The 26,896-nt window shown below is 37.5% G+C and overlaps 1 long non-coding RNA gene and 1 other non-coding gene across 2 annotated transcripts in view; one reads left to right on the top strand and one right to left on the bottom strand.

Annotated features, from left to right (window-relative positions):
• Positions 1–7,344: 7,344 nt before the first annotated feature.
• LOC141653650 (uncharacterized) overlaps positions 7,345–26,896 on the bottom strand; it is a 33,268-nt gene continuing 13,716 nt past the window's right edge. The window contains exons 2-3 of the long non-coding RNA XR_012547481.1: positions 8,664–8,771; positions 7,345–7,674 (exon numbers count right to left, since the gene is read on the bottom strand). This is a non-coding gene — a long non-coding RNA (uncharacterized LOC141653650). The remainder of the gene's footprint in view (positions 7,675–8,663; positions 8,772–26,896) is intronic.
• LOC141654341 (small nucleolar RNA R71) lies at positions 14,932–15,038 on the top strand. The gene has a single exon (XR_012547901.1). It is a non-coding gene; the product is annotated as a small nucleolar RNA R71 (small nucleolar RNA).

The raw sequence follows: 26,896 nt of genomic DNA, 5'->3' as shown, positions 1-26,896 counted from the left end.
ATATGTATCAACCCTTATCGGCCATGTCCCTGCTCCTGCAATCCTCCATCCTTTTCACACCCATCCTCAAAATCAGATAAAACCACCCCCGAGCCACTCCCTGTTTTCAGCTTTGTCCCGTCACCACTACCATTGCTGTTAAGCTCTCCCCCCAACACCTTTCCCCCACTACGTCGAATCTTGAGGTCAAGTGCAATAGACTGTAATTTTTCTATCATAGCCGAGATGTCAGCCGCATCTTCTTCTCTCTTTTCCGCATCAAAGGTCGAGTTGAGGTTCCTCCTAGCTTTCCCAGACCCCTCTTTTGCTGTTTTGACAATCTTCCAGGGGGATGCCCGCAGCCATTCTCCAAAAGGGAGGTCTTCCTCGTCATAAGGACCATGTTCACAGTCCTTCTCCCCATAACCCCACACCCATAGCAAAAGATCGGTAGCCTCTCATACTTCACATCGAACTGCACCACCTTTCCGTTCTCATTTTAATAGGCACCACAGATTTAAGAAGTTGACGGAAATCATGGATAATACGCACCCTAATCGCCCTATCGAGTTCACAGTTGGGTCCCCATGTCCGCCTCAATAAAAGTTCTCAAAATCGCTCCAATTCTTTTTACATTCGTCTCGTTTGATCGACCCGAAATGGGCAAATCATAAATCCTCGACCACATAGGAAACCGGTAAAGGGGGACATCAATGACTTTACCTGAGCAATTCGGATCGTTGAAGCACCATACAAATTTTTCGAAGTGCCATGGCTGCCGTTCTAACACCTTCGCTTTATCTCTTTCGGCCTCGAATTTGAAAACAAAAGTTTTCTCCTTCGCATCAACCACATTCCCAACAATTGCCTTCGACGGATTCCACAACCGGACCATTGTGTCAATAGCGGCTTTGACATTGAGTGCCCTAGATGCCCATAATTTACCCACAAGCATGTATCTGCCATCGACAACGTCCCTTTCTTCTTCCCATTCAAACAACCCCTGACGACCATCATCATCCTCTGCGACCTGCTCTTTATCGTTTCGATTGAAGCCCTGCGTGTTACTCGACATCTGAACCTGCATAGAGAAACAAAGAAAACACAAGAAAAACAAGAGAAAAGCCCTATCTCACAATCGAAATCGTGAGATTAATCCCCGAAAACGAGAGGAGAAACCCTAAGAGCCTTAGACGGACCTAGGAACCCGAGACATGTTTAATTTGCTCTCCATTTTAGGAAAGCTTATTTAGTCATACAAGTTGGTTGCACGGCGCGCGATGCGCGCCGCCCCCCAAAGTATTCTAATCGTTTACGTTTCAAATGCGTAGTAGCGAATCTTGATTTGGTTTGGTTTCTATACATTTTGAGTGGCGTTTACAATGAAATTCTTGTTGTTATAATTTTTTCGTTGTTCGAATCGAATGCAAACAAGATCACATTCGTAAATATTTCGTTTCTAACTTTGTTGGGAACTTGAATATACGATCTGGTTCGATTGTCTGTACACGTTGAGTGTCGATCATAATGAAACTCTTTTTGTTATATTATTTTCATGGTTGAATCAATTGCAAACAAAATTATAACCATTCATAAATAATTTGTATTTAACTTTGCTGGGAGCATGAATATCCGAATATAACACTTTTTGCTTAGGTGGTTAATTGTTAAAGAACACAATTACATGGAATACATAAGTCATTAGTATTATATTGTACTTTGCGAAGTAACGTAAACATCACATCTCCTCCTCTCCTTCCTTCTCATACTAATCGCCCTTTTCCCCTTAGCCCTCCTTAATCCTCCTCTTCCTTCTCCTTTTCCCCAACCTTCCTCACCCACTACTTCGTCATCCTCTTTATCTCCTTCTTTTCTCTTCAACGCCGTCGCATCCTAACCACCTTTTCTTCTTCAACCTCATAGTCCTCCTTTCCTTTTCCCTTTCTCCTTCTCTATGTCCTCCTTCTTCCTTTTCCCCTTTCTTCTCCCTTATACCTACTATGTTCCTTTATCCTCCTCTTATATATCCTCCATTTCCCCTCCTCTTCCTGCTTCTCTCATATTACTCCTATCCTTTTTAATCCTCCACGCACATCTTCCCCATTCTCCTCCCCCTTCCCGCCTCATTTCCTTTCCTCTTATCATTCACATCCTTCGATTTCCTTCTCTCTACCCCCTATTTTTTCCCCTTTACTCTCTTTATGGACATCCATCTCTTTCCCTTTCCCCTCATCTGCATTATCCTCCTTCCTCTTCTCCTCCTACTATTTGTCCTGCTACCCTTACCCTTAACCTTACCCCCTTCCTACTTTTCTACATTATTCCTCTCCCTCTCCCCCACGTCCGTCTCTTACCCTCTCTCCTTTCTCTATAACATTTACGCCTCATCCTCCTCCGCCTTTTTATCAGCCTCCTTATACCTTTTCCTATTCGTCCTCCTCCTTTTATTGTTGTGGCTCCCTGCCTTGTCTTGTGTCTCCTCCATCATTTTTCCTATGCTTCTTCCAAGAAAATGACATTTTGATTAAGATTGTCTCGACTAACTGATAATTTAGTGAACTATCTTGGTCTGTAAGCTGCATACTATATTCTTGTTCCTCCTCCCTTCCTCGTACCACAGTTGGTTGTACCGTACGCAAAAGCGCGTGGCCCCTTAAGATATTTTAACCTTCAGTCCGTCTCATTGAAGACGACCACTATCCGTTGCAAGCTAAAGACAAATAGTGGTCATCTCACAAAACGCAAGTGGGTGGGCAAGTGGGGGTATCCATGTAATACTCCGTATTTATGAGTCTTTGGGTACTCTATCGAGTAGGCCTTACTCTGTCGAGTAAGGGTGAGTTGCGTTTTAAAATAGTGTCTGACCTGTTGGGTACTCGATCGAGTAACTAGGATACTCGATCGAGTAAGGGGGCACTCGATCGAGTACCTTAGCTACTCGATCGAGTAGCCGGTTTACGGGGAGTTATTTCTTGGGTTTTGTTAATTATGCGATTAAGGTATATAATCTTTTCCGTCATCATTCTAAACACTTTTCAAAACCTAAATTACTGTCAAAGAGAGAAACCAAGTACGTTCATCCCATTAATCGCATTGTTAGCAAATCCCGGAGTTTGGAAGGTCGGTTTTCATCGTTTGTTAAACAGTTGAGATCCTTGCGTCGAGGGTAAGATCTATGTACCGTTTTTACTGTTTTTCCTTTAAGTTGGTTAAACCCTAATATGGGGATTTGGAGGTTTTGTGTAGGTGGTGATTTGGTAGTGTTTATGTGTTTGTATGATAGGAGGAGGTTTTGTAGAAGAGGATTTTGATACAAATTTGTTGATACCGTCCTCGATCACAGTGCTTTCCAGGTAGGATTTCCTACTCACTATTAGTCCCATAATGGGATGATTGTTGATGTGTTGAGATTGATTGTTTGATATAGTAATTCTGTTGTGACGGTTGTGATTGTGATTGTGATTGTTGTCTATGGTCCTCGAGGCGTGTCCTCGGCTGAGTGGGGTCACTTGCGGGAGTGGCTTCACGCCCTAGTTTCGCCTTCTGTGGAACCCGCCACAGAAGGGATGTGCACATTAATGGACAGGGTTATCGCTCATTACGAGGAGCGGGGATTTGGTGGGTACGGCTGCGGTCCCCCACTGGCAGGGCTGGTTCAGTGGACAGTCGGTGATTGAGATTGTTGGAATTGGTGTGGTTGTGTGTGTGACGGTTAAGCTGTCTGTTTATCTTATTGTTGATATAAATTGTGTGATTAGTACTCACCCCGTTTAAATGTTTTAAAAACTGTGGTGATCCATTCGGGGGTGGTGAGCAGTTATTGAGCCGGTATGATATGACGCGTATGGGATAGCTAGGATGAGTCATCACGTGGCAGTTAGAAGTCTTCCGCTGTGTCAGACGATGTTTTATGGCTTTGATAGTTTTAGCAGTAGACCGTCTGAGAATCTTGTATTTCTTTTTATCAGTTTGGAATTGCTATGTAATCACTTTAAACTTTATTTACTTTTAAAGTTGTTTCGTTATTGTCTTATGAATATCATGCCTCGGGTAACTGAGATGGTGGCATCCTTATACCTGAGTGGTCCTGGTAAGGCACTTGGAGTATGGGGGTGTTACAATCCATTTCCCCCCACTTGCACTATCCATTTGCATTTTGTGAGAGAGGTACTATCCGTCCTCACCTTGTGACGGATAGTGTTCGTCTTCAATGAGAATTTGTGTTTAACCTTTGACGTTTCATGTATTCTAACGTATTTTTATTTGGTTCGGTTGTCTATATATGTTGAGTATCGGTCATAATGAAACTCTTGTTGTTATATTGTTTTTATGGTTGAATTGATTGCAAACAAAATGACAATCCTTCGTAAATATTACGTATTTAACTTTGCTAAGAGCATGAATATCCGAATATAACTACGCCTTTTACTTAGATGATTAATTGTTAAAAAACACAATTAAATGGAATAGATAAAACATTAGTATCTACGCACACCGCCCAAATAAATATTCTTTAACACGGTTTTTTAGACACACGGATATTCTTTAACACGATTTTTCAGAAAGTTCTAAACAATTTCCTTCAAAACATAGGTTAATTTACATACACCGCCCAAATAAACTTGTTTTAGATACACAGTTTAGTACAAAACGTTGTTTCTCAATGAAAATGTACAATAAGTTTAGAATATTGTATTTTTTTAGCCTTGTTTATTTATCAATGTTGATACATCTTAGCTTGAAACACCACAACATATATTCACTAATCAATACACACGCTCTTTTTGGTTTTCTGAGAAGAAAGCTAATACAAATATGGAGGTACTATGTACACTTCGAAAAATTCCCAGTAATATATGATTATACAACAGTCCGAGAGTTTGGAGCCTGTTTCGGAGTGTCAATAAATGCTCCCACAAATAATAAGATTAGACATTGCAAAATGATCACTTCCCTGTTTGTTCCCACAAAAAAAAGATATTACATGATTTATCTTTACAAAAACAAAAGATAGCCAGGTGAAAGCCGAGTTCGCTGTAGAAGAAATATTATCAGGGGCATTGACTGCAAGCAAGCCTTCGTTGCTGTTTCTTCTGGCATTGTAAATGGTAAGATTTGGCCTTGTCTCTTGGTCGGAACTATTTTTCGGTTACTTGTCGTTAGGAGCACCTGTTCCTAAACAATATTTATAACTTCACAAACTACTCTACTATTAGTAAAGAGGTAAGTAAAGGTCGGATCCCAAGGGACGGGTATTGATGTAGGATTTTCGATTGCAAGTAGTGGTGTCTAAGGGTGTCACAATTTGGGTTGAGATAAGAAGATCACTAAACTAAATAACAATGTAAAGAAACAAGCAAGATGATTAAAATGAGATGTAAACAATTAATTAAAAGCACTAGGGTGTCATGGGTTCATAGGGGATTCATGGGATTTGATCATACAAACATGTTTTCAACTAGATGCAAGCAATTATTGTTGTAATGGGATCGAGTTAGTGTATATCTTACAATCCCTAGGAAGGTTTGGGTCCCGGAGCCGAATCGATTAGATTGTACAACACCTACAAGTCGACTTAATCCCCCCTATCCAACAATATGCATGGTCTAATGAGACTCGAGTTGGTTTATGTCTTACAAGTCTCATTGAAAAGATAAGTGATGGGTAAAAAATGCAAGGATTCATAGGCTCGCATTTCATCAAACATAACATGTGCATAAGTTGAAATCACAACAAGCAAGCAAATTAATTATGAAAGCATATTAGATTAAGCATGAATCAATCCCCATGTTGGTTTCCCCTAATTCCCCATTAACCCTAGTTAAGGAAACTACTCACTCATTATCAAGTTTAACATGCTAACAAGGTTGTCAATCAAACTAGCAAGACAAAACATGATGAATAAATGAATATGATTAACAATAATTAAAAAGAGATTAAGATAATTATACCTAATGATGATTCCAAAATAATAAGCAAAGAATAATAGAAGTACTTGATGAATGATTGGAAGGTTGTCAATCCTCCAAATAAACCCCAAATAATCTTCAATTACCCAAAATAAATGATGAACAATAAAGAAATTAAGGAAATGATATTTGTATTAATGCTTAATTAAAAGTTGATTACAAGATTAAAATGAGATTAAGATTGCATAAGAAGAACATAAATAATATTAAGGATTGATGATAATCTAATTAGTACAATGGGGTATTTATAGTGAGGATTAGGTACATAAATTAGGGTTACTAAGGGCTTAAATGACGATTAAGACCCTTAAGAAAAGTTGAGGAAATGCTCCTCTCGAAGGGAGATGCTAGTCTCCCTTTTGCTAGTCTTTCAAAAATATGCGCATCCCGAGTGGAACAAGGAAGAGACGTGCTGTACTGGGCAGGAATCCGAGCGGTCAAGGGTCCGGGACGAGCGGATTGAGGTGGTTCAGGACGAGCGGATTGGGTGGTGGGATGCTCGGATTCTGGAGGGCTAGGACGAGCGTCCCGAGGCTGCGACGAGCGGATTGTAGCTCAGCAAGGCTTCTTCCTCTTTTCTTCTTTTCTTCTTCCAACAATCCTCAAGGATCTTGTCGGAGATGCAAGGATCTTCTTCATCATTGCCCATCTACTACATTATTTACATAGGCCTTCTAGTCTTGTCTTCACTTTGATGCTTGGTCATTAGATTCGATCAATTTAGCTCCATTTTGCCATGAAAATGCAAGGTTTGCACTCCTCTCCTACCAAGGAAACAAAACCTCAAAGAATATGCAAAACGAAAGACTAAAGATAGTAAATGACCCAATTATGCACTAAAAAGCATAGAAATGAGGCTAATTCGGGGACTAAATATGCTCAAATATTGGTCACATCATCTCTCAACTCCTCAAACATTGTTTTAGTTTCGACATCAAAACCTCCTGCAAACTGGCGAGCAAACATAGATCATAGTTATTAGCAGAGGTTTATTAGCTTAACTGGTAAAGTCATTGAGTAAAATCTGAAACCCGTTGGCATAACAAAAAGTATTTGAAGAATTAGTTAACTTGCAAAATTTAGCAACATTGGCACATGGTAAAGTCATTAATCATAATTCAAGCCTATCAACATCGATAATTGCTCTTGTGGCTCCATTTACAGTAAAAAGAATGTCCCCTAGTTGGTAGTTCGGTTTTCATAGCGAGTTTACTGAATGTACCCGATGAACACTAAATGCGAAACGAACTCCTTGAACGATTATTTCTTCTTCCTCCGGACCACCACCGACTATTTCAAGTTCTGCTAATACTCTTTTCATGTACTTCATGTCTAGTTTAACTGATGCTAGCTTGATCTGTAAAAGATTTAAAGAACTTGCATTAATGCTAAACTGTATAATATGTTACCGCTGTTTGGCTTCTGCTGGATATCAATATTATTCTATGTTTTCTTTTATTTATACTTTCATTTATTACTATACATAAACTTTGATGCTGACAATTTCGTGCACTGTTTGATTGATATGTGTGGTGTTGGTGTCAACTTAGAGGTTACTTACTTAGCCAAGGAAAATGGGGCTTACATTCACCAAGTTGTTCAGCCGACTGTTTGCAAAGAAGGAAATGCGAATTTAGATGGTGGGTCTCGTTGCAGTTGTTAAGACCATGATCCTCTATAAGCTTAAGCTTGGCGAGATCGTCACTACTATTCCCACCATTCGTAACTCGTGCTCCTCTCTGTTTTTTCACTTCGTTTCTGATTACGTCGTGTGTTAATGGGGCTTCTATTATTGACTTCTTCTCCTGTTATGCTTAATCATGACTGTCATCATACACATGTTGAGTTTGAATTTTGTGCACCTGTCTAGGTCTTAGATGTAAAATTTGCTCTTTTTAATCTAATTAGAGTAAAATATGTGTGTTCAATTCAATATCATAACCCAAATGTGAATCCCTTACAACCGACTCTATACAAATATATCTTGAGTTCATCATAGCACAAATTATAGAATAAGGGAGTAAAGAGACGGTCCATTCAAAAATAAACTATCCCTTTGTCCCGGTCAATTGTTATCCTTTGGTTTTGGCACAAAGACCAAGGAAAGAGGAAGAGACCAGTTACTAGGTGACAAGTGAAACAAATTTAGTGTGAATGACCAAACGACCGGGACAGAGGGAGTATTAATAAGAGGATCGCCTTTTCCCATAATAGTACCATCTCGTAGTGTGAGACCGTACAACACCCAATAATTATTGTCATAATTAAGCTAGCTAGACTACTATTTGGCTCTGTTGATAACCTTATGCATTTCGATTCAATGTTGACAGTCATGGTTGTCTCGAAAACACGAGTGTATATAAATTTTCAACCACCTAAATCGACACAACAGTATAAAACTGCTGCCAGTTCAAAAAATTGTACAAAAACTAAATTAACATTTAACTTAACGTATAAAACAATGAAGTATAGTCGCTTACTAAACTCGAGGAAGTCTTGAATGGAGATAATTACCGAAATAAGAACATATACTAAATGGAGATATCTATCTTGCACAACATGCACCGCCGGAATAAACGAAGATGGGAAGTGTCGTCAATGTAAACAGATATATCGCTTATCCAACACAAAGGTAAACCTGACTTTATTTTAAGCGACCAAGATGTTTTATTCGAAAATAGAAAACGTTATCATCATCATGCTCTTAACAGGTACAGAATAATCACGACACTAATGGATGAAACAGCTTTTGCTACGCTGGTGCTTTTTGGCAAGGTGGCCGGAAGGTGAGACGCAACACTTATTGGAGCAGGTACAATGCAACTACAAGTTAACATATACAACCAGAAAAGAGTATTTGTTAGAACACATTGTGTTAATGATGCCAAGTCCCTTTGTTATTTGATTGTTTGTTCTTAGTTGAAATGATTAGTGATTGAAGCAATCAAATGGACTTTCAACAATGATTCAAGATGATCAAGATAATCAAGAAAGTCAAGACAATGATATTTTCTAAGCCTTAGTCGAAAAATGTAAGAGTAAGTGCAACATTCTCATTTAAGTCAAGTTATGGCAAAACCATGCAACAGTACGTTGTACTGTGGTTTCTGGTACTACCGTATGGAGGAGGTCTTTCGACCAAAATGTTTTAAGTGTTAAAATTTTGCAAATTTCAAACCTTAAACATTTGAATTTTCAAAAACTTGAAAACAATCTGAAATTTTAGAGTCACAAAACCACTTGACTAATCCTCTAGTTTTGTGCAAACATCTTTTACTAAAATGGCAAAGAAGACTTGTCAAACTTCTAAAGTAAGAAAAGCTTTTTGCCATTTTGGTAAAAGGTCACATGTTGAGTATTGATAGGCTTATCGCGTACCTATGCAAAGATAAAATTCCCTAAACACAAATTAATGTAGCAATAGGGGTCGAACCACAAGGAAACAGGAATTACGCCGTGAATTGCTATGGGTAGATTCTTATCAAGGTCGATTTCATTTTTAGTTTGGTTTGGTTGTTGATTAATAAAAATTGCAACGTAAATAATATAATAAAAGGGAGTCTAAGGGGTTCGGGTCACACATGCAAGGGTAAATATATGATCATGATAAATGCGGTACTAATAATTTTGTCAATTGCTTAGGCTTAAAGACACCCACCTTACGATATTAGTGTCAACCATAGACCGGGTCCTAGAGAAACTCTCGTCCATGAATAGGTCGTCCTACTATACATGCTTAGTCTAATTCAATTCCGTGCCTCTCGACTTATAGAACGAATGAACAAACTTAATCAATTGAATAAGGCCTTAAACAAAGATTAAACATTATGGCAAAAGCATGTGATAGACGCAATTTGAACAATATTATTATTAATCTATTTTATCATGTTATATACTTGATTTATGCATGGCTCCCCTAGCCCTTAGACTAAGGGATTTAGTTACTCATATTAAGATGTAAATTGTAAACTATGTTAAGAGAAATGGTGAACATAATTGTATGATTTATATAAACTAAATGATTTAACATGTGGAAGAAATAAAACTAAAGTAATCTAAACAAATTATTTAATTATAAACTATGTATAAACTGAAATAGAAATGTAGAAATATAAACTATAAATAGGAATACCTTAAAAGTAGAGAACTTGTATGGAAGAACAATGTATAACCAAAAACTTGAAATATAACAAGGACTAAAAGTTTGAAGAACTACAAGCTTAACTAAATTCTAAACTAATGAGAAAACTATTGAGAGATTATATTGCTTAAGGCTATGAAGAACAAAAGTGAGACGTAAAATTGAGATACCTAAGCCTTGGGATGCCTTTCCTATTTATAGGAGAGGAAGAAGAAACGTAAACAATCAAGATGCATGCGGCCCCGATCGGGGTTAGGCGGCCCCAATCGGGGTCGTGTGTTTCCGGGTATTTTCTCTTAATTCCTCACTTAATTGCTTGAGGAATCCTAAGAGCGTGATTAATGACCCTTAATGCACCCGGGTAAATACTCCATCTATGATCTTTAGAGCTCCCAAAAAGCATCCTAAGCATGTTGGAATCTTATGCTTTCCACCTTGACTTGGATTTGAACATTGGGCTTTGACTTTGGTTGTTGTCAACATTTGCATTATACATATTAATCCATCAATTTCTCCATGCAAAACCCAATCCAATGCTCCATGCTTAGTCCAACACTTGGTCTTGATTAGCTTAGTGAACTTGGTGTATAAAATGATAGGAAAAAGCCTCTAAATGCTTAGATTCCTACAAAAACATGTTAAGACAAGCACATACACTAGAACAACAAATATTAGCTTATGACACTATGATAAGTGCTAAATAACAAATAAAATGGAGCTAATATAGGGGATGAAAGTATATAAAATATGCACTTATTAAACTCCCCCAAGCTAAACCCTTGCTTGTCCCCAAGCAAGAAACCAAATCCCATCAATTGCAATATCCAAACAAGCTAAGCATAATGATTTAGAAACCCGAAACAACATGGGCAAGGAATAAAGCAAAGCATGGATGAGATTTACACGTACGACGGCGTAGCATAGAAAACTTTGAAAGAACCTTTAAGCTCTTGCATGATCTTTTGACTTATGGACTCTCACGGGGCACTCAAAACTCTTTTTATGTGAAAGGACAATTTTTGTGAATAAACACTCAACTATCCTCGACTTATAATAATGTGCCCGCAATTTAATATGGTAATCAATCAAAACTAGTAAGCCAAAACAATCAAATGCAAGCATGATAAAGAAGCCAAATGGGTAGGAAGAAGGCAATGCGTAATGGGTAAGAAGGGGGAACAAATGAATTATGGATTGTGGAGCTAATGTCAAGCTAGCAACAACCAAATTGTAAGGATGCTCAATCCCAATTCTAACCCAATTTTGCAATTCAAATCATAAGAAAACTCTCCAAAATATATGAATAATGCATGAGAGCTTCTTACATCAACTTCTTCTTCTCTTTTTCTTCTTTTCAATTCATACTTCTTTTCTTTTTTATTCTTTTTCATGCTTTTTTTCATTTGTTTTTTCAACTTTTTTTCAATTCATCATTTTTTCTTTCATCTTTCTTTTTCATTTTCCTTTTTTTCCTTTCTTGAGCATTAAGACCAAGCTCACATGATTTTCATAGCTTTGAAAGAAATCCCAATTGAGCACCCAAACAAGACCAAACAAAGCTACTAGCTCAACAAGGTAGGCAAATTATAATGTAGCTAGGAATAAATTTTGTGAAGGGGTCAAGAAGGCAATTATATTCATGTGAATGGCTCCAACATGCTATAACAAATGAATGCATGCTTATAAAGAGATGAAATGAAGACCATACTTGTGCGTTTTGATGAAACACACATCATAAGGAGACCTACACTCACCTAAGAGAGACCGGATATGGATGCATCGGTAAAAAAGAGGCTCTACCTTACCATTTTGTAGCTTGCCACAAGTCAAGATCAAGCCTATTTGGTTCATTCTCCATCTCCCACCTACTATGTCAAGACATCCCCATGTAGCTAATATCCCAACATGAAAGAATAAATCATTAGCAACAAGCCATTATTAGGATAAGCAAAGAGGAAAGTAGCCTACAAGCAAGCACAAAGCAAAAAATTTCTCTCAAAAATTTTCAAATTTTCTACACTACATGCAAACTACGCTATATTCAAATGCAATATCTCCCCCCAAGCTAAACATCACATTGTCCTCAATGTGCTAACAATTCAAATTACCCAATCAAACCATAAAAATGGCTCAAAGCACAAAACAAGAAGGACTAGAGGTTATGTTTAATGGGATGCAAGATCTAAACTAGAATGCAAAGCAATGAAAAACTTTCTCGACTTGCTAAACTCCCCCAAGCTAACATGAATTCGGGGGATGTAGATGTTTCTTTGTGACTAAGGTGAAAAATAGTGAAGAAAAATGGTAGAGAAAGAGAATGGAGGTACCATCGGGTTTCTATAAGAATGATAAAATGATTCACTCTTTACCCGCATAAGAAAGAAAAGCCAAAATTTCACAGAACCACGACCCCGATCGGGGTTGTCAACCCCGATCGGGGTTGGCCTCCTCTTCGGGTGTTGACTCTTTTCCGCATTTGATTTTAATTCCTTCTCGTTTCTCGAAAACCACGTCCCCGAACGGGGTTCTTTCATGGGGCTGCGTGCCAGATTCACTTTTCTCCATCTTCACCTAGAAAAGACAAAAAGGAACATTATCAAGTCGAGTATTTTATTACTAATCTACGAAAAACAATAAATTGCAGAAAATTAAAAACAAAAATAAATAAAAGCAATAAAAAGCTTGGGTTGCCTCCCAAGAAGCGCTGGTTTAACGTCCCGCATGACGTAAGAAGCTATTTGATTCAAGTTTTGTTTTTGAGCTTGCCACCAACCAAGCTCCATGTCATAGCTCCTTTAGCATTCCGCAACCATTTGAAATTTTTCAAATAAAATTTCCCTTTCCTCTTTTTGGCACTCTTAGCAATAGTGCCCTTAGCATCGTCACCTACAAAACAAACAACACCCATATCGTCCTCCAACGGATCCATTAGTAAGGAGCCAAGTGTAGTAGAGGCAAGAGAAGAGTCCACAGTGCTAAATAAATAACAAGACTCTTGTAACATTGGGCTTCTAAGGGTGTTGTTTTTGCTAAAGGAGACCCAGTCATCACCCACTTCCAACGTCAACCTCCCATTTTTCACATCAATTAACACACCCGCGGTGCGTAAAAATGGCCTACCCAATATAATTGGGGTTTGTGAGTCCTCGGCCATATCAAGTATGAGGAAGTCAACGGGTATGAAAAACTTACCAACTTTGACGGGAACATCTTCTAAGACACCTAAAGGTCACTTTAAAGAACGGTCCGCCATTTGCAATGTTGTACTTGTGCATTTTAAAGCACCCATGTTAAGTTTTTCACAAAGGGAGTAAGGCATGACACTCACACTAGCACCTAGGTCGCAAAGGGCCTTATTAATGGTATATGTGCCTATAGTGCAAGGAATAGAATAGCTACCGGGGTCCTTAAGTTTCGGGGGGGGGGGGGGACTTATTTTGTAAGAGTGCACTACACTCTTCGGTGAAAGCAATGGTCTCAACCTCATTGAAGGATCGCTTCTTTGAGAGGATTTCCTTCATAAACTTTGCGTAGGAGGGGACTTGGGTAAGCAATTCCATAAATGGGATGGTGACTTGCAAATTCTTACAAACTTCCAAAAATTTAACAAACTTACCTTCCTCCTTGTGCTTTGCTAGACGATGGGGAAATGATATTTGAACAACTTCCTTGGGAGGAGCATCCTCCACATCTTTCACTTTCTCTTTCTCATTGGGAACACTCACCTTATTTGAAACGGCATCACTCTCCTTAGCATTAGGGGAGACTTCTTCAACAATTACCTCATTACTTTTCTTAGGCCTAGGGTGCTCAACAACTTTGGCATCAAGCTTGCTCTTCTTTTTTAGCATCAACAACCGGTGGGGAAATGGTACACGGTCCCTAACAAGAGGCTCTTCACTAGCCTCCTTTTTGTCATCTCCCCCAAGCATGGCCTTTTTAACAATCACTTCTTCATCCAAAGTCATGGATGGCACATCATAGCTTGTACCACTTCTTAAGGAGATAGAATTGACGGTCTCATGTGGTTGCTCACCTTGAGGAGGTAGTTGACCGTTCTTCCTTTGAGAATTAGAAGCGGCTAATTGAGCCACTTGTTGTTCCAACATCTTGACCGCGGCACTATGAGCTTGATCATTCTTTTGAATTTGAGCCAATAATTCCCTTTGCATTTGGACTATCAAGCCCTCAAGCTTACCTCCTCCTTGATTGTTTTGTTGGCCATTTTGTGGTGGATTTTGTTGGTAATTGTTTTGTGGGGGCCTTTGTTGATTTTGATAACCCGGTGGAGGATTATACTTTTGTTGTTGAGGAACATAGGCATTTTGTTGTGGTGGGGGTTGAGGGTTAAGCACATTGTTTCTAGTATAAGACATGTTCGGATGGAATTTTGAATTCGGGTTATAAGTGTTGGAAAATGTACCCGGTGAATATGAACTTTGTCTTAGAGCTTGAAAAGCATTTACCTCTTCCATAGGAGCTCGGCAATGAATGGCATAATGACCCGCACCTCCACAACCATCACAAACGATAATTTGACTCGTAGAAGACACGACATTGAGTTGTTGAAGGGAATCTCTAGCATCTTTTGCCGCCAATTGTTGTTGGAGCAAGGCAATTTGAGTTAGCAAAACGGAGTTGTTGGAGGATTCTTCTTTACCTCTGAGTGGCACAATTCGGGAATTGACATATTGAGCATCATGGACCGCCATAGATTCGATCGTGGCATGAGCAAGGTCGGTGTCAATTTGATCAAACCGCCCATTGTTGGCGGAATCAAGAATCCTTCGGGACTCGGCACAACATCCATTGTAGAATGTTATTGCTAGAAACCAATCATCTAGCCCATGATGTGGGCATTGTCTTTGCAACTCCTTGTACCTCTCCCAAGCTTCATATAAGCTCTCAAGAGCTTGTTGACGGAATCCGGTGATTTGGCTCCTCAAAGTTTGAGTTTTCTCCGGTGGAAAAAACTTTTGATAGAAAGCAAGAGCCAATGTCTCTCAATTGGTGATTCCCAAGGTGGTGCGGTCAAGGCTATTGATCCATAGTTTGGCCTTGTCTTTCAAAGAGAAAGGGAAAAGTATTTCCCTTACTTGGGCTTGAGTGACGCCCGTTTGACGGATCATGGAGCAATAGTCACAAAAATTTTGCACATGCAAGTTGGGATCCTCCAAAGGACTTCCCCCAAATTGCTTCCTCTCCACAAGGCTAATGAAATCCGGTTTGATCTCGAATTCCGGAGCGGTAATTTGAGTAGTTGTGATACCGGTCGGAAGCATGGCCGCGGTGGGCTTTGAGTGATCGGAACATTTTACCATCTTTTTGGTAGTAGATGGTGATGATGGTGGAGATGATGAATTTGAAACCTTCTCCTCTTCAAGAACCTCTAGAACGTCTAAGTAAGACTTTCTAGCACTTTCGGCTTGTACGGGAGAAGAGGCTTCTTTCACTTCCTTCCAAAAACGTCGTCTTCTCCTAAAGGTTTTCTCGGGATCGGAATCCGGTGAAAGCAATTCTCCACTACAAGAGGACCTGGGCATAAGACAACAATTTCTAGGAAAATGATAAGTAACGGTCTCAAGGAACAAGTGTCCTCAAGACAAAATAAAACAAGATAAAAATCGACAATTCAAAACACAATAAAACCGTTTCCCCGGCAACGGCGCCAAAATTTGATAGGCTTATCGCGTACCTATGCAAAGATAAAATTCCCTAAACACAAATTAATGTAGCAATAGGGGTCGAACCACAAGGAAACGGGAATTACGTCGTGAATTGCTATGGGTAGATTCTTATCAAGGTCGATTTCGTTTTTAGTTTGGTTTGGTTGTTGATTAATAAAAATTGCAACGTAAATAATATAATAAAAGGGAGTCTAAGGGGTTCGGGTCACACATGCAAGGGTAAATATATGATCATGATAAATGCGGTAATAATAATTTTGTCAATTGCTCAGGCTTAAAGACACCCACCTTACGATATTAGTGTCAACCATAGACCGGGTCCTAGAGAAACTCTCGTCCATTACTAGGTCGTCCTACTATACATGCTTAGTCTAATTCAATTCTGTGCCTATCGACTTATAGAACGAATGAACAAACTTAATCAATTGAATAAGGCCTTAAACTAAGATTAAACATTATGGCACAACCATGTGATAGAAGCAATTTGAACAATATTATTATTAATCTATTTTATCATGTTATATACTTGATTTATGCATGGCTCCCCTAGCCCTTAGACTAAGGGATTTAGTTACTCATATTAAGATGTAAATTGTAAACGATGTTAAGAGAAAAGGTGAACATAATTGTATGATTTATATAAACTAAATGATTTAACACGTGGAAGAAATAAAACTAAAGTAATCTAAACAAATTATTTAATTATAAACTATGTATAAACTGAAATAGAAATGTAGAAATATAAACTATAAATAGGAATACCTTAAAAGTAGAGAACTTGTATGGAAGAACAATGTATAACCAAAAACTTGAAATATAACAAGGACTAAAAGTTTGAAGAACTACAAGCTTAACTAAATTGTAAACTAATGAGAAAACTATTGAGAGATTATATTGCTTAAGGCTATGAAGAACAAAAGTGAGACGTAAAATTGAGATACCTAAGCCTTGGGATGCCTCTCCTATTTATAGGAGAGGAAGAAGAAACATAAACAATCAAGATGCATGCGGCCCCGATCGGGGTTAGGCGGCCCCGATCGGGGTCGTGTGTTTCTGGGTATTTTCTCTTAATTCCTCACTTAATTGCTTAAGGAATCCTAAGAGCGTGATTAATGACCCTTAATGCACCAGGGTAAATGCTCCATCTATTATCTTTAGAGCTCCCAAAAAGCATCCTAAGCATGTTGGAATCTTATGCTTTCCACCTTGACTTGGATTTGAACATTGGGCTTTGACTTTGGTTGTTGTCAACATTTGCATTATACATATTAATCCATCAATTTCTCCATGCAAAACCCAATCCAATGCTCCATGCTTAGTCCAACACTTGGTCTTGATTAGCTTAGTGAACTTGGTGTATAAAATGATAGGAAAAAGCCTCTAAATGCTTAGATTCCTACAAAAACATGTTAAGACAAGCAAATACACTAGAACAACAAATATTAGCTTATGACACTATGATAAGTGCTAAATAACAAATAAAATGGAGCTAATATAGGGGATGAAAGTATATAAAATATGCACTTATCAAGTATAGTAGCTTAAGTTTTCTGATTTCTTAAGCCCCAAGCCTATAGTCTAACACTTACCATCACTCAAGGCTACCATTTTAATATTGGATTTAATTTTTCTAAGTTGTACTTACCTAAGACTAAATCCACTATAAATAGAGTGTCTTAGTGACATTTATTTCTCAAGACTTCCAAAGCATTTATTGTAAAACATTGCAAATTATTTGTGCATTTAAAGCTTTGTTCTTCAAGTGTTTGCAAAACGTTTTTTAGATTTTTAAAGTCTTCAAATTGTTTTCGAAAAAGTTGTAAAACCTCCAAGTATCAGTTCGATGTACTGTGACATAATGAGTTTGTTCCATGATTCTCGTGTTAGATCTTAATTGTAATCTCCATGTTCATTTAGTGAACTCTTGAGATTCAAGATTCTGTAACACCTTGAGATAGAACCCATAAACTCTTGAAGCGGAGTAGATTTAAGTTTGAGTGCAACCGGAGTAGGTTGGCGAGTTATTTTCATTGTAAGGGGTTTAGTAAGTTTGAGTAAATTTCTAAACAAGCAATAAAATAACGGTTGGACGTAGGCCTCGGAGTAGAGGCTGAACCAATTTTTAAAATGTCGTTTGTTTGTTCATTTACTTTTATGTTCTTCCACTTTGTTATTTCTCGTATGTACCTAATCAAGCTATGTGTCACAGTCACCTATACTGTGACATAAAACTGCTGTACCTTCTTGTAAACTTACATTCAATTAAGTTTCTCAAGTCTTGTACTTCAATATTCTTAGCTTAAGTTAATTAATTAACCTAGTTAAGGATAAAAATTTTAAAAGGTACACCTAATTCACCCCCTCCCCCTCTTAGGTGTTAATCGTTCTTAACTCTTCAATTGGTATCAGAGCCTCGTGCTCTTGATATTGGTTAAATCCAAAGAGTTGATCCTATAGTTATGGACGATTCAAAACACACTAAGTATCCCATTTTCAAGGGAGAAAACTATGCCTGGTGGAAACATCGCATGGAGCACTATGTCAAAAGTGCGGACTATGAATGTTGGTTAATCATTCAAAAGGGTCCCCTTAAAATCGAAGTGACTAATGCTGATGGCACTAGTACCTTGAAAAGTTAGGATAAGTATGTTGAGGCCGACTATAAGAAAATCGAGAAAAACTCTAAGGCCATGTCCATTCTTCAATATGGGATCGGTGACCAAGAGATTAATCGTATATCTGGATGTGCTTCGGCCAAAGAGATTTGGGACACCCTAAGCCTTGCTTATGAGGGAACGTCACAAGTCAAAAAATACCGTATTGATCTTCTCATGCAACAATATGAGATGTTCAATATGGAAAGAGACGAGTCAATTAATAGTTTGTCCTCACGTTTTTCATGTATTGTCAATGACCTTAAGAGTTTAGGTAGAAGTTTTCATTCCGAGGATCTAGTCCGTAAAATTCTTCGTAGCTTAACTGAAAAGTGGCAACCGAAGGTTACGGCTATTGAGGAAGCTAAGGACCTTTCATTGCTCACCCTTGATGAACTTATGGGCTCACTTATGGCTCATGAGTTAACTCTTATGAAACGTTCTAGTGAAAGCTCCAAAGGGAAAGGACTCGCTCTTAATGCTCTCTCAAGTGATGAGGAGGATGAAGATGATGAGTTTGCAATGTTCACTAAAAACATTGTTGGCATGATAAATGGTCTAAACTCTCAAAGGTATAGCAATAATTCTAGCAAACGTCGTTTTCCTAGGAGAAGGTCTAATTCTACTGTTGGTTGCTTTAAATATGGTGACAAAGGTCACCAAATCAAAGAATGCCCAAAGTGGAATGATATCAAATCCAAAGAAAAACGTGATTCAGCTAAACGTGAGTACAAAAACAAAGTAATGACTGGTATTTGGGGCATGTCTGATTCTGAAGAGGACGATGTCCTTGAGGACGAATTAGACGCCAAACTTAGCATCTCGTCTAGTTCCTCAAAAAATGCTTCCAACACTAGTACAGAAACTGCATTTGGCTACGGTTAAAAAGCACTTTTGGCCACGGTTCCACAACCGTAGTAAATCGGGGCGTTGCCTTAGATCAAGAACCAACGGCTACGGTCATTAGCCGTAGCCAAATGTGTGTTTTTGGCTACGGTTACTAGCCAAAACCGTTGTCATATGTGTATATAAGGCTACGGTTATATCTGTTAACCGTTGCCATAGGTGATATAAGGCTACGGTTGTTTCTTAATAGCCGTTGCCATATGCTTATATAAGGCTACAGTTTTATCTTTTAACCGTAGCCGTAAATCATATTAATTTTTTTTTTTAATTTCGTACAAAGTGCTATATATTATAGACGGTCATAATAGATGTTATTGCAATATGCTAAACCTCTTGCAACTCAAAATAAATCCAATAACTTAGACAATATAATAATGATTTTCGTGCCAATACATAATTTCTAAAGAAGATTTTCCGCTAAAATTCCAAAAGTAACCGTACAAGAGTCATTCTTATGCCATTATCCGCTACAAATTCAAAACTACACTCAATAACGATTTTCGTGCCAATACATAATTACTAAAGAAGATTGTCCATAAAGTGAGTAGCCCACAAGTCTCGAACCTCGTTGATCTCTTCAATCGTATAAGAAGCTTTTGATCCAAACCACTATTAATAAATCAAAGTGCTTATTAGAATAAAAAAAAACAAAAGTTCAATATTTAAACCTATATTTTGACTAGTATACCTTAGCTAGATAGAATGAAAAATACCTTCTTATGATCTTTAATGTTCTGGTAGTGTCTCACTATATCTAACATGTACCGCATCACATAATAGCCACACTCTGTGCTTCGAGTTTGTTGATGACACTGTACATGTACCAAAAACATTTATTAAAAAAACATTAAACAAAACAAAAATCACCATAAGTAAACAAACTACCACCAACAACATATTTAACTAGAATCAACGCAAAAAGGAAGTAATTAATATAGAAGGAAAGTACCAACAATAATGTTAAGACAAATAATATTTTATAATTGATATGGACTTACATCAATGTTACTCCATTTCATTGATAAGCCTGATTTCAATGTGGAACCTGCTTGAGCCCTAAAAGATCGAAAAGCACTGCGCCTCGAAAGAGCAAAAAAAAAAAGAAAAAAAAAAGGTATTAGTTAGTCATTAGCCATTATCACTCGTTCATCTCATTCTTTTTTTCAATCGTCAACTAACCAAATATAGGAAAAAACGGACAAAGTATTTTGAATCTTTTATGTCCTTAAAATCTGATGAAATATACTCCTAAGCAATCATCACACACCCTGACGAAAAATACTCCTTAAAATATGACCCATACCATTATCTTTTCTACTCTTGAGTATCTATCTTTTCTTACACCGTAATCATGCATACTACCTACCAGTACATGCAAAGATAATGTGTAAATACTTACATCTGTATCAAGTGCTTAAAAGAGACATCTCGCTTTGACGTTGCCTTTGGATCACGTAAATAGGCCTCATGAATCAACGGACAAATAACGGCTAGAAACCAAAGATCTCTTCAATAAAGGTAAAAAAATATTCCACAAAGTTAGTCCTAACTCCTAACAGTCCCAGAGAAGAGGTTAGCTAGATGCGGATCGAATTACGGGATGTCAGGAACTCCACACTCTAAGCAACAAAACAGACATGAAAAAGGTTCGTTCGATGACCATTCAAAGGGGCAGACCTTTGTGGATAGCAAATTAACCACCAATCGAAAATTCTATTTCTCTACTGAGATGCGCAACTCGGTTGTTCAAAGATCAACGAATTTCTTGGTCAAAACAAGACATATTTATATACCCTTTCAAACTTGCTAAAGATCTAAAATAAACCTGGGAATCATCCCTTTTAAACTAGTTAAATAGCTGGTTGTGAATCAACAGGGGGAGTTTTACTAGATTCAACAACACAATTGGTGCCCATTAATCAATTGCTAAAAACAAAACTAACAGACAAAAAAGATAAGACTAACCCTTGACAAAATGGAGCAAATATGATACGAACACCACGCATCTTAAGCAAGCTGCACTCCACGTAATTCATTACTTCATCATTGACTATTTTATCTTTTCCCATTTGAGACATGATTGTCGGGCACAAAAATCCAACACCGGACATCCCTTCATGATTCTGCTCCTCACAAAGCTTTTGTAAAAACCTTTATACACATGAAAACAACCCCTCAAATATGAAGATGAACACAATCAATGTGATGATTGTGAGCTATAAAAAAAATGGACAGTGCAACAAGGATTTCAAAAGCAAGTTGGCAATAAAAGTAAAAGATCCTTTTTGTGATATTTTTACAGTCAAATTGTCTCTCTGTATTGGTTGCAGCACAATTAAGTATGCAGTACTGTACTCTCTCCCATCGGCCTTACCAACATTAAATATCTTTTTCATCCATGTTTCCCTTATCATTTTGTTCCTTCTCTTAACAAGTCGGCCATAAATGTAAAATAAATTAATATATAACTTACAGCATCCACACTTGAATAGATGACACATTTAAAAAGGCCATTCGAAAAAGTTGCATGATATCTTCTTCGGTGACAGTCAAGGATTTATCCTCCTTGAAATGAAATATCTTCGACGGGAGTACAACTTCAAACACCTTTGTCTCAGGCCGCATTAAGGCTAGGTAATCATGTAACTTCTGACATTCTATACCCATACGTGATATATACTCATTAGAGTTGGGCTTGATTGGTGATTTGATGCCGAACTTTTCGACACTTGTTTTCCCTTACTAGTGACCTGATAGATTACCACTAGTAGAAGACTCCTGTTTTAAAAATGTCATTATTAATAAAACCAAATAATAAAAAAATACATGTAAGTGAACTTAATTGAAGTTATATATATATATATATATATATATATATATATATATATATATATATATATATATATATATATATATATATATATTATTTGTACCTCCCCAACAATGATTAGTTCCTTCGGCCACTGAACAAAACTTCCTATTGCGTCACCTACACGTTCATGATATTGCGTAGGAAAAGGAAGTGGGCAAAGACCTTCCAAAATTTTATCAATGGAAACCCTTGCATTACCAATTAGTAGCGGTGTACCATGAATGACCAGATTACTATCTTCTAATGGGTAAACTGTACCTATGGCAACATTGAAAGTCTTTCCATCATGAACACAAGCTAGGCGACACTTGGTTGGGTCCTACAATATCGGAAGATTTTATGTGTTAATAAAGATAATACAATATATATAACTAAGGTCAGTAGTAGTACTTTGTCTGCTGAACACCCGGAACATTATTCAATCACGTGACTGACTCAGTGAGCTCAAGTTCAGGTTGCGCATTTTCCATTCATCCAGGGCAGACTATAGTTTTATGCAAGGTTTAAAGACAAAGTTTAATTCTATATATGTAACTATGTAAGTAGACATTTCTATCCCAAAATATTTAAGTCACACACCTTAATTTCAGGAGGATTTTGTTTTGATTGTCTTTCTTTGCTTATCCCTATGCTTTTCTCCGGATTCGCGGATTGACAGCTACCTTAGAGTTCATCCATATTTTCAGGTACCTTTAAGCCCATTAGCTTCAACATACCCACAGCCTCTTGTCGGGCCTCCTGTCGAATTAGAGAGCTTAAGGACTTTATAGTATCATTCCGCACTCTTTCAGTTATTTCGGCTACTTGTTGATCAGAAATCTCCACATCCCTATGAGAAGATCCATGTGAAGTACCAAACATATCCTTGATAGTAACTCCGCCAGGGAAACCTCTCACTCGACCAGAATGTTCCTTCTTTTTTAGACTACGTGACAAGACATCATCATATCTATGAGGAACAAATTCTCCTGACTTTACCTTCTTTCGCCATTCAACCTGAATTATTATTTATAAAAATAACATAAAGGATTATAAATAAAATATCAAGTCAAAGGAAGAAGTTGTTAGTGAAGAATTTCAACAAAGTTAAGTATCAAGAGTATACCATTTCTTCTTGAACTTTTTGAATCTTCTCATTTGGAATTTCCCCTTCTGATGACTTAGTCCTTCCCTTTATCCAATACCAACTACGATCAATAACTTCATCAGAATTTGAAGATGAAGCTATCCACTCAGGAATCCTTTGATTGTATCCCCGTCTACCCATTATATGAGGATGCTCATTATGCTTTACACTTTCGACGGCTTTTTTACTCTTCTCCTACAATAAAAGAAAATAAAGTAGAAATATATTCAGAATAAGAATTACGGAATTATTTCAGATGATAATGATTACCCGAAAAAAAAATAAGTATGACATATATCACCTTAAATTCATCCGACTCTCGGTAAGCTTTAAATTTCTCCCAATCAGCAGGCTCAATGAAACTATAACAATCAGCCGGGGAGTCATATTTTGGATGTTTATTTCGAATGTACTTTCTAGTCAATTTACCCTTGAAATCTCTCCACTTTGCTCCACAATTGATTAGTACATCCTTCTTGTGTGTCTCATCGACTAAATATTTTGCCTGCGATAAAGAAATTGTAAGATGACCTCATAAGTTATGACCAAACCATTACTTGCTTCAGAATTTAAAACACTACGCCCTCGTAGATTCACACTATAACAATCAGTTTACCGCAAAAAGTGTATTTTGCCAACACTAATGACAACAAATCAACAAGACATTACTTGTTACCCGCATTTGGACAGAGAATTCACATACAGGTCAGTTAGGGTCAAGTTCGTTTGCATCCAAAAAAGGACACAACGTTTTGATGTACTTCAATTAATTCATTGAAACGTATTGAGTTAGTATCACCAAACTCGTAACCAAATGTCAGTTAATGTATTCTACCCTCCAAGTTCGTTTGCATCCAGAACTTACTAAGCATGAGGTGATTCATATTCTTGTGTGTTGGTGAATCTAGGATGACCTGCTCGATTAACTATAGCTTGAATCAGATTCAGACTAAAAATTGTGTAATAAAGAGAGTTGCTTCATAAATGATTCATAAAAAGTGGCTGATTTTAGGCACCTCAGCAAGGGATTCAAGTGGCAGCAATATGGTCATTTTCAGTACTCTGATTCTGATACTCTGATTCGGGTACTGACACCATGACAACAAAAATAATAGCTAATAAAAGACAACATAATTCTTACCGAAATATCTTTCCAGAGCAAATCTTTAAGACTATCTTCTACATCTTTATCCCAGTCGTCAAAGTTAATGTTCACTTGACATCGAACCTTCTTACCACAATAGCTTGCAAATTTAGAAGCGTACCTCCCCGTTGGAAAACCAGCTTTATCCCACCTTAGAAGAAATGGACCTTTATCCTCCTCCTTCTTTAAAGTAGTGGGTCCTCGAGTTCGTTTCTTTGTCTGAGTTTGCTTCTTTGTCTTATCTCCACCTGAATTATCATTTGTCTTATCTCCACCAAGAATCATGATCCTCCATCGTACAAAACCTATACAAAAAAACATAGTCAATATAACAATATTTGGAGTATGAAGAACGCAGCTTGTTATGCTTTGTGGAATGACAGAGTGTCAAGATAAAGACAAGAAGAGCTGATGTGGTTGTGGAAAGAATCAAGCTGCATGTTAATCATAAGATAATGGGGGCGTGGGATGTTCATCTAGTTGTTTTAACAGTGCTTGGTTTAATTAAATTACTAATCATTACAAAAAATAAATAAACAATATAAAGTAGTAAAACCTGAAAATATTATAGTAAACATGTTATAGTATTAAAAAGCATATCATTATCAATTATTTTTGCTTTAATAACCATAATATTAATTTCCTGCTTGATCTCTATCTTCCCAGATACCCTCATTATGATCCACTCGTACATAATTAGTTTCCAAGTTATCTTCAACATGCATTGAAGGCAAACCCTCCGAAAATGGAGGAATATCATCAAATTCATCATATTCTTCCTCGTCCACTACATCATCCACTCCAAGAATACGTCTCTTGCCTTGAAGTACAACACACCACTTATCATTCGCTGGATCTGAAATATAGAACACTTGTTTTGCCTGCGAAGCCATAATAAGAGGCTCATTCTTGTAACCTTGCGTACTAAAATCAACCAGTGTGAAGCCATACTCGTCTACACGAACACCTTTCTTATTTTCTTCCCATTTGCATTTAAACAATGGAATCATGAATGTTGTATACTGAAGTTCCCATATGTCCTCAATAATCCCATAATATGACATTTGATTACAAGTAGGTGTATCACTGCTAAATTCAGTAGAAGAAGCTACTAAAGTAACTCCACTATTCTGCATTGTACTCTTGTTATCTTGACGCTTGGTATAAAAACAATACCCATTAATATCATAACCTTCATATGATTTTACTTCAGTATTGGGGCCATAAGCTAACCATTTAACAGTTTTACCAACTTCATATGGTGTACACGATAACTCATCAAGTACTTTAACCCTAAACCATTTTACAAAAGACCTGTTGTGTTCTTCAACCAACCACTTATAATTTTTTTTAGGGTATTTTAACTTCAATATTCTCATGTGCTCCTCTATGTAAGGATGAGCTTCTGTCAGATGTTGTAAGACAAGAAAGTGAGCATCATTAAGCTCTTGGGATTTAAGTGATACCCATTTCGCTCCGATAGTACCTTTACCCTCAAGCCTCCCTTCATGTCGAGACTTCGGCAGCCCAAACGGTTGCACACCAAAATGAGATAGTCGGTGCAAAATCTTATAACCTCTGCTGCTATGTATCCTTCGACAATACTTGCATCTGGCCTATATCTATTGGTAGTGTACCCTTTCAAAACTCCCATATATCGCTCAAATGCATACATATCTCTTAAATGTACGGGACCCAAAAGTTTAGCCTCTCTAACCAAATGAACAACCAAATGCACCGAAATATCAAAGAAAGAAGGGGGAAAATACATCTCGAATTGACACAAGGTTTCAACAATATCAGCTTGCAGCTTGTCTAGTGTGTCAGGATCAATCACCTTGCTATATATTGCATTAAAGAAAAAGCACAGCCTGGTAATAGCAACTCTCACAGGTTTTGGTAAAACGGATCGAATCGACACAGGTAAAAATTGTTGCATTAGCACATGATTGTCATGAGACTTTAGTCCAATCAGCCGCAAATCTTTCATGGAAACAAGATTTTTCATGTTTGAACAATATCCATGTGGTACCTTAATGCCACGAAGACACTCACATATAATAGATTTCTCCATCTTAGACAATGTGTAACAAGCGGGAGGAAGATATACACGTTTCCCTTTCTCTTGAGGTGCTAGCTCATTCCTTGTTCCCATTTCTTCGATGTCTTTTCTCGCCTTGTAGCCATCTTTAGTCTTTCCCGGAATGTTAAGCGAGTCCCGATAAGACTTTCGGCAACATTCTTTTCTACATGCATGATGTCTATACAATGTCTCACTGACATGTGTTTCCAATATGGAAGATTCCAGAATATAGACTTCTTCTTATATTTAGCATTCTTTTCAAATTTATTAGGCTTTCCAAAAACAACACTAATATCTTTGACTTGTTCATATACTTCATCTCCCTCTAGTGGAAT

Source organism: Silene latifolia, chromosome 4 (genome assembly GCF_048544455.1).
Source record: "Silene latifolia isolate original U9 population chromosome 4, ASM4854445v1, whole genome shotgun sequence".
Classification (NCBI taxonomy): domain Eukaryota; kingdom Viridiplantae; phylum Streptophyta; class Magnoliopsida; order Caryophyllales; family Caryophyllaceae; genus Silene; species Silene latifolia.
The sequence above is the reverse complement of the archived record's forward strand: the minus strand, read 5'-3'. Positions and strand labels throughout refer to the sequence as shown.